Source organism: Canis aureus, chromosome 4 (genome assembly GCF_053574225.1).
Source record: "Canis aureus isolate CA01 chromosome 4, VMU_Caureus_v.1.0, whole genome shotgun sequence".
Lineage (NCBI taxonomy): Eukaryota > Metazoa > Chordata > Mammalia > Carnivora > Canidae > Canis > Canis aureus.
The window spans coordinates 42,181,290-42,190,948 of record NC_135614.1 but is presented as its reverse complement, the minus strand read 5'-3'; the positions used below and the strand labels follow the sequence as shown (position 1 = coordinate 42,190,948).

Sequence of the window (9,659 nt, the reverse complement as noted above, 5' to 3'; positions counted from 1 at the left end):
GAGACAATACTGTATAGAAGTACTCTCATCCCCAATGTCCACGTTACCAACTTGGTGGACTCATGCGGGGAAAGTAGTTATCCAGAAACCTCTGCTACCACGGTGCTCAACCAGTGATGTGGGCATCTGCAAACATGGAAAACTGAACATTTCCATATCCTATGCTTACACGGAGCAGGCACCTTCTCACATGTGCACCTGCTTCTTCAAGAACCAGAGGATCCACTCACCCTCAGAGAAACTTGGGAAACAGAAGGGGCCACTTTCATATTTTTACAGTAACCGGTGAAGCAGTTAAGAAAGAACTTATGAGAAGTTAGCTACCATGTCCTGAGGTGAAAATGAGCTTTCAGCAAAACACCCCAAGGCATGGACTGGCATTATCTCACACAAACCTCTCACAAGCCAAAAAAGCAGTTTGCTTTCAACTCCACTTTACAGAGCAGATGATTTTTTAAATCTACAAACTTTAATGGTACATCACTGAATTACTGAAAGAACAGAACAGTTTTTTGAAAAATTTCTTAACAGAGCATCAGAGTATTTCAACACTTTATTAAGAGTATTGGCTTTGAATTAGTAGCTGAAGTAACAATTGCATGAAGCCAGATTAGATGTACTGCATAATACTCATACTTGATTTATTGACATTACTTAGCAATTTATTGGACAAAAGTCAAACTTTTTGTTTTTTATTAAGCACATTCCACAGTACAAAGCTGTCATGAATAATATCTGTACAATTTAACAGTTTCAATAGCTGTTCAGACACAAATTTATTTCAAACAGATAATTGGCAAACATAATTAATTACAAGTTAGAATTAGACTATCCCAGTGCTTTAAAACATTAATATAGCAGTAATTTACAGTTGCTCAATTATGGTTAGCAAAATAAAGTCCAGGGTACGGCTGGGAATTACTACTATAATCCCAGAAAGTCAGAAATCCTTGGGTGCCAAAGTCCCCTGCTATAATTTAGTAGGCACAATTCAAAGGTTGTGTGCATATTCGAAGGCCATGATCTCCCAAGGAACAAGAACTTCTATATTAAACATGCAAAAACAACAACAAAAAAATCCATTCGTTCAGAATTGCCTCCTCCCCACCCGCCCCTCCCGCACCCCTGGGCTCTCCTAACCGGTTGATATAAAGCTGTAATGTGGAGTGGTAAAAGTGGACTCACTTCCACAACCACTGTCAAGCTTACAACATCTACCTCACAAATAGAGATTTCCTTTTTATTACACTTGGAGACTCAACTTCTCAAAAATAGAAATTAATTTGGTAACATGTGGGAGGGAAAGATGTATTTTTTAAAAAAAGGAAAAAGAAAAACTAGAAAGCCAAGCCAACCCAATAAACAAATCACATACACACACATTGATCCCCACACCTTCTCAATGCAAAGGACAAAACAGAGCCCAGGGCCCTTCCCTTTAGTAGTAGAGTGTGCTTCCACGGGAAGAGGTTTAGTTAACAGGAGGTTCTTATTGGTCCTTTAAAATGTTACTGACATTCCTTAATCTTTGGAAACAATGGCAAGGGGCAAATCAGAACCTAATATTGAACGAGGGAAAAGGGAGTGACAACCGAATGCCAAAGTCCTTTCCATGCATGGTCAGCGTGATAGTGCCATTCACACATTCGGGCTGCAGAGCACTTGGGAGTTCTGAGAACCTGCCAGGGCCACGGCAGCAGGTGACACCAGAGATGATGGGAATAGGATTCATGAGCTTGAGGCTTTGCACCACGTAGGAGCACCCTTCCACTCAAGATGGGCCTCTGAACCAACCCGACCTGGTATACGGTCTTCAGCAATATGAGCAGGCCCTATACACACCGTGGGGAGGATATTACATCCATGCCACTATGTGTGCATTCCAGAGCCAGAACACCCAGTCAACAGGGCCTTCTTGTTCCTCCCTTTCCAGGGTTACTAATGCAGAGAATGATGATCTTGGACAGTAAAGTCAAATGAATACCATGGGAAGTGACCACTAGTACTCAGGAGTACTTATGATGAAAAGAACAACAGCAAAATTTCAAGGTACCTCTCTATTATATATGCTGCACAACGAATAAAACATTGTGTTCAACTTCAGAAATTACATTTTAAAACAAGATTCCCATTAAAAACACACACACCACACACATACACACAAAATGACAATGACAAAATAAAAATACCATATGAATACTGCAGGAAGGGTTCTAGGTAATCCACATTAACCCTGGTATCAGGTTCTTGAGGCCAGCCCATGGCTAAGTGCGAACACACTCTGTATTAGTGTCTCAGGCACAGGGGCCCTGACTCCAGCAACCTTGAGGTTAAACTGTTATGTACATTATATCTACATGCGGATACAGTATTTTAAATTAGGAGGCAAGCACACATGTAAAAGTGTTACTCTACCAAATATCAGGAGATGGTTGGGATACAGAGAGAACAGTTAATAAAAGAAAAGAGCTATATTACCTTTTGGGAGATAATATAACCTGGCTTATAGTTCTTTAAATTAAAAGAAATTGGTACAGAAATGAAGTATAATCCAAAAAATATTACTAAGACAATCCAGAGAAATTTTTCCATTGTCCAACATGTTCCTAATACAGGTCAGAATTCATAATGACTTGGACGGTCAAAAGGAGAATGCTAACTTCTGAAAAGGAAAGCCCTGGACATTCTGGGTAGGTGTTTGGCACCCAAAATTTCACCAAAGAAGAATGCTGTTTCTTAATATCAGACCAAAGTGCAAAGCAATATAAATTAGAGGCCAGTCTTCTCTTGATGGTCGATTTACTTCCGTAAAACAGACTGTATGTTCCTTTTATATGAACAATTTACATTTGAAGCATTAGATTTTTTTTTTGTTTCACTGATGGGGGGAGGAAATGGGCTTCTGTTCTACTGGAAGTCGGTGAAGCTAAGGTATCCTTCTCAAAGTAGAGGCCGGAATCGGAGGTGAGAAATGTTGGTACTTGGAAGAGTTAGGCTGCTTTGCATCTACCCAGCGTCTAGAACCAATTCCAGCTTCATAACTCAGCTGTGAAGAACTCCCTTAGGCATTTGGTAGCCATGTAGCCAGTAGTTCAAGACTAGGAAACCCTGGGAAAACAAAACAAAACAAAACAAAAAACAAAGGGAGTATGGATGGATATTCTGGTTAGACATGGAGATATACACCACAGTCCATCCACATCCACACAGACATATACTCATGCACACAGAACAAATTACCAATTTTCAAATATAATCAGCATCAAAAAGCTCCAAGTTGTTTTGAGCATAATACATACCAGGCATCAGATTTATTTAAATCTTGCAATAATCTTATGAGGCAGAAACTATGATACCACTTGAAAAATAAAAGAACTAAGGCACAGAGACATTACTTAGTTCAAAGCATTAGCCATTAAATGACAAAGAGGGGACTCAAAGAGATGACTGACCCTATAACTTATCAACTGTCAGTGCTTGCTGCTAAAAATTATGCATATGACAAAGTAGGCTTCATGTGAGATTTTATATTCAGATTTATCTTTTAAGACATCAGAGCCTACAAAGGCCGGTCTCCTATCTGCCTGACCTCTCTATCATTGTGAAACAAAAATATGCAAAAGCTAGTAAAGTACTCCTTCTAAATAGAATGCTAATAATCAGAAGTTACTTCTTTTTGAAATACATCATTTGGTTTAAAAGAACAATACAGTGTAGAGGGAAAGACTACTGAATGCTACATATTGCTTTGACCGTGACCTTGAGTCAGAAATAGTTTAGTCATAATCTCCACATTCACCCATGTAAATAAGCGCACACACACGTACCTAAACTTATCATTAACTATGTACAATGCAAGCTGACATTTTTCTATTCTAAATTTCATCAAAACAAAGTCAAAATCCATTAAAATGATTTCACAATCACTAATGGGTGACAATCCTTTCCAAACATAGTACTAAACCACTGACCTAGAAGACTTAAAAGTTACCTTTAAGTCTAAAATTCTCTGACAAAAAAAGAGAGGAGAGAGGTTTTTTAAAAGCTTGTATTTTTTTTTTAAAGGAAACTTTCCTAAAAGGTTGTCAATTTTCATAAAGATCAAGAATCCTTCTCAATGAGATCAAGAGAGATTTAATTTCATTCATCACTGTTTTTGCATGAAGGATCTTTAAGAGTATTATTTTTAAAATATTAACACCCACAGATAAGAAGTAGGCATTCCAAACACTGCTCTTGGTAATGTAAACTGATTTAACTCTGCTGGAGAGTAACATGACTCTATGCATCCCAGTCTTTAAACATCATACCTTTTAACCCAGACACTAAAGACATTTCTGGAATTTATCCAACAGTAATAAAAGCAAAGATTACGGGTGCCTAGGTGGCACAGTCAGTTGAGCGACTGACTCTTGGTTTTGACTCAGGTCATGATCCCAAGGTTGTGAGACTGAGGCCCACATTGGGCTCCGCACTCGGTGAGTGCACAGTGTGCTTGAAATTCTCTCTCCCTCTACCTTCGCCCCTCCTGCTCATGCTCTTTCTATATATATAATAAAAAATAATAAATCTTTAAAAAAAGAAAGTAAAGATTAAGCTAAAGAAATGATCATGGCAATGTGTTTTAGAACAGCTAAACCGGGGGGAAATACACATATAAAACAACAGGGCCTAGCCAAACAATCGAATATTGTTTTGCCACTAGGAGTGGTAATTGAGATAAATATTGACATTATGGACATGGAACAATTTTGCAATAAAGGGGGGGGAAGCATTTTAAAAAGATGTATATCTATCAGCCATAATTTTAAGAAGTCTGAAAGGACATATACGAGGAAATTAACAACGGTGAAGTTTATTTTCTTCTTTTGGCTTATCTACTTTTCTAATTTCCTAATAATGATCATATATTGTCTTGTAATAAAAAAGAGAGCTACTGTATTTATTAGGCTCTTAGGAGTTAGTAAATTTTTTTTTAAATGACTCAGCAAATAGGGCAGCCCGGGTGGCTCAGCGGTTTAGCGCCTCCTTCAGCCCAGGGTGTGACCCTGGAGACCCCGGATCGAGTCCCACATCGGGCTGGCTCCCCACGAGGAGCCTGCTTCTCCCTCTGCTTGTGTCTCTGCCTCTCTTTCTCTGTGTCTCTCATGAATAAGTGAATAAAATCTTTAAAAAAAAAAAAAAAAAAGACTCAGCAAATAAATCTATTGCTAAATTTCCTGACACAGAAATACTCTTACCTTGGATTTTTAGGGTTGAATATTTTACTGCAAGGTTAAATCATCATTAGGGTAGTGTTTCTTATTATGCATAAATCTTACAGTATCACATGGTAATAATTTTTTTCATGTTACAATAAATGAAAAGAATTTGGAAAAGAGCAGTAAAATCTATAGAACTGACTGCCAAGGTTGTCAAAAGTAATTCACTTTGAAGAGACAAACACATTTGAGGTTTCACTGCTTGTGCTACTTAAATAGCAGATAAGATTTTTCCATTGATTTTTCTAATTGTTGATCATAACAAGGACAGTTGTTCTGAGATTCCCAAAACGAGGGCAGGAGGAAGGTCTAGAAGAATTAACACCACAGTTTCCTTTCTGTCATAGCCAATGAGAGAAACACCATTGGTGATCATTATTTCATTCCTCAACCAAAAAAATCTTGTTTCAGGGCACTTTAAAGTAATATATAAAAGTTGTCCAATTTGTGGAAGTTTATTATGTTCTAAATTTCATCTATTAAATAAGCCAGAGAGGGGAAACAAACTACGGATATCTTGGATTTTATCAAGTGCCTCTCTAATCAGAGGATAAAGAGAAAAACACCTATCAAAAATCCAAAAGAATTATGCTTAAGCTGTTCTCTGATACACCTATTTCCCTGAGCCTATCTATTCCAGAAGCTCAGCTATGGCTGCAGTTGTCCATGTCCTATTTTATGTGCTTCCCTTATGTGGAAAAATAAAAGCAGAGGCACAATGCAGCTAAAGCAATGTGCAGAGGAAAAGGTACAGTTTTGAAAAGAAAAAGAATGTAATAAGTTTAACAAAAGATGTACAAGGCTTCTACACTAAAACCTGCAAAATACTGCTTAAGAGAAACTGAAGACCTGAAGAATAGAGATAGACCACGTTCATGGATTGGAAGACTCAATTTTTGCTAAGGTGGAAATTCTCCCCTAAAATGATAATATGATTCAATGTAGTCTTAATTATAATTCCAGTAGTCCTCTTCATAAACTTTGACAATTAAAAAAAATAATTTGACACTTTAATTTAAAACTGAAAGTGAAAATTTAAAGAATCTAGAATGTGAAAATCTAAAGAATCTAGAATCAAAACCATTTTTTTTAAGTTGGAAGGTTTATTAATACTCTATGGCACTGGCAAAAGAATAGCCATATATATCATGGACTTAGAAGAGAGTCCAGAAATAGACATACACATAAGGGGTCAACTGATTTTTGGACAAAGCTGCTAAAGCAAATTTTATGGGAAAAGGAATTTTTTTTTTCCTTCTAGTGCTGGAACAAACAGGTATTTTACAAAAACAAGACCAATGACATTCTCACCTCACACCATATACCAAATTAATTCTAACTGAATCAAAGACAGATATGTAAAAGCTAAGAACACAAAACTTTCTAAAATATGCTGGTCCAAACAGTAATCACTATCTACATGTAGCTATTTAAAGTATAATTAAATACAATGAAATATTCAATTAAATTCAATTACAATATAATTTAAAATTTAGTCCCTAAGGCACACGCCACTTTTCAAGAGCTGAATAGCCACAAGTAGCTACTGACTACCATACTGGATGGTGCAGCTATAGAAAATGTACACTAATCTATAGAAAGGCAGGTCGGTGTTTGCTAAGGCTGGGATGGGGTCACACTTTGCCTACACAGGTGACAGAAGGGAACTTTTTGGGGTGACAGAAATGTTATTATCTTGATTGTGGAAGTAGTTTCAGAGATTGTCTACATTTGTAAAAACTCATCAAATGTTATGCTTTAAACGAGTACAATTTTTACAAAATCATACCTCAATAAAATTGATTTAAAAAACAAGAACAGGGGCAAGGCAGAGGGAGACATGTACATCTAGGTACTTGACTATGTAGGGAATATATCTAATACCTGACACTGCCAATTTAGAGGACTTATTCCAATTTTTTACTGAGTATATTATCTTTAGGTTTGCTGAAAGTGACTGCAGAAATACACTACAGCTGTACAGACATTTATCTATTTAAGGGAAAACTCTAGTGTAGCCTAGGAGAAAAAAACACAAATATGTCATTTTGGCCCTGGGTGTCACTTGTCCAACAAACATCAATAAGCACTTACAATACACCCGAGCACTCTACTGAAGATTGGAGTTACATAATAAAAGGAGTACTACAGCCTTGTGAAGGAGACAGACATGCAAACTATTTCAGTATCAAATAATAAATCAGATCAAATAAAGGGGCAAAGGTGGGTAGGAGTGTCTAAAAGCCATAATAATGCACACAAGGGGAGGGAGATGATAGAGGTCTGAACTACTATGGTGTAATTAGAGAAATTAAACAGAATCTAGTCTGGTTGCAGCATTAGGCTTCTGGAAGAGAGTAATGGGAGAATGGGATGTAGTAGGGGGTGGGGAGTGAGGACAGAATTTAACAGCTAAATGCTAAAACTCCTGTCAGCTAATTGAAGTCGATGAACCTCAGTCCTGAAGACAACGGGAAGCCAATAAGGCAGAGGATGGCAGTGGCTGAGCTTAAGATGATCCTAGCTGAGAGCAGAATGGAAAGTGAATGAGGGAGAAGAAAGACCAGGAGGGAAACCAATTTTCATTTGGGTCCATTTCTCCTTCCCAGTATTTTCCTTAGGATTTTTGGGAAGGGAGGTTGAAGTGAGGAGGAACAATCATTCAAGAGATCCTTCCCTTCTTCTTCTGTAATTCCCTTATAATATCTATTTTAAGATTCTATTCAATAAATGTAGTAACTATGCCATAAGGGTTTTCAACCAATGAAGAATCTATCCAGAGAGAAAGTAGCAGGGCAGATGGCCACTATCATGAGAAATAGTATGAACAAACCTGGGGTGGGAAGAGCAGCTATGTATATGGCTTACAAGTCATTAACCATTCACCTCCCATACCCAGGTAGACACTGACAGCCCATCACAGCAATTATCCCTTTGGGGTCCACATAGAGTCCCAGAATCCTTCCAGCCAGGCACTACTGATCAAACCCAGCCAGCATGAAGAAAGTGTTTATTTGCCATTCCTGATGCAGACCCTTGGTTTATCACTAATAGATGGCATAGGGGCAAGACTAGAGGTCAGCAAACTTTTTCTCAAAGAGCTGTATAGTAAATATTTTAGCTGCTGCAAGCCATATTGTCTCCGTGGCATATATTCACCTCTGCCAATGAAGAATGAAAATGGCCAGAGGCAATATATAAACAAATGAACACAGCTATAATAATAAAACTTCATTATTTATGGACCCTAGAATTTAAATTTCACATAATTTTCACGTGTCATAAAATAGTATTCTTCTTTTAACTTTTTTCAATTATTTAAAAGTGTAAAAAAACTATTCTTAGCTTGCTGTGGTAGGGGAATAAAATCAGGCAGTGGAACAAATTTGACCGCTGGCTGTAGTCTGCTGACCCTTGGGTAAAACAAACTTCCTGGACATCTGTGTTTTGGGTCTTAGAGTCTTAAGTAAGAAGTATTAGAAACAATGGTAATTGGGTGATCTACGAGCCCTATCTTTTCATCAAAAATAATTTCACAATTCTACACATAAACTTTCTTTACACTTTTAATATTTAATGAACAGAAAAATGTATAATGATAAAGAGCCACTAAGTATTATGTAATATTTTTAAATAAATATGACTTTTATTAATCAATCTTTACATACATATATATACACAGTAATACATATAGGTACAAACATATTGATTCAATCTGCAAAGTTTAACATGCACAGGATTTATTGGCCCCCTTGCAAAAATTTTCAGAGTTGGAAATACTGCTCCAGATGAACAGGGCCATCAGTTCCCAGGACACAGCCAAGTAAAAGGCTTCTCATCCTCTAGGTTGGACACCCTTAGTAATCAAAATGCCATCATCAATGGTTACAATGGCTCTAAGTCTTCCTGTAACCAGAGCAAAGGACTTTGCTTCCAGGGTACCTGTTGTGTCTAATGGATGAAGAACCGGTTTTAGGGGCTTTCTCAACAAACACCTTTCTTTGATCCCTCTTCTAATGAACAGTGGTGGTGGGTAGATTAATAACAGGGGCAGAGGGGGAATTTTGAGTGTTTGGTTGATGGTGATTTTTTTTTTTTTAAATAAAAGAACTGAAAAACAGAGAAAAAGAAGATTCTTACATCCCAAAACTGAATTTGAAGGACTTTACCTGTGTTAAATTGATAGGACCTGGGGAACCATTTAGGAAAACAGTTTTAAAAAACAGGAACTACATCAACTGCCGATGTGAAAACCCACAATATGTAGGATGCCAATTTCGATCTTATTTTAGTATGACCATAAAGATCTAGCCTGACTCTGGAATTCTGCAACGCTGAGGCACCTAATAAACACTAACCACTTTGGTTCCTATCTACGGGAAACCCAAATCACAACAC

At 37.3% G+C, this 9,659-nt stretch overlaps 1 protein-coding gene across 10 annotated transcripts in view; it reads right to left on the bottom strand.

The window, feature by feature from the left end:
* Positions 1–535: 535 nt before the first annotated feature.
* The window catches only part of FBXW11 (F-box and WD repeat domain containing 11), a 125,059-nt gene continuing 115,935 nt past the window's right edge, over positions 536–9,659 (bottom strand). For 9 of the 10 annotated variants that reach the window (XM_077895540.1, XM_077895542.1, XM_077895544.1 and 6 more), the window contains one exon: positions 536–3,108. The gene's annotated coding sequence lies outside the window, so the exon portion shown is untranslated. Of the gene's footprint in view, positions 3,109–8,885; positions 9,213–9,659 lie in introns of those variants that run through there. The other variant, XM_077895541.1, reaches the window with a different exon arrangement.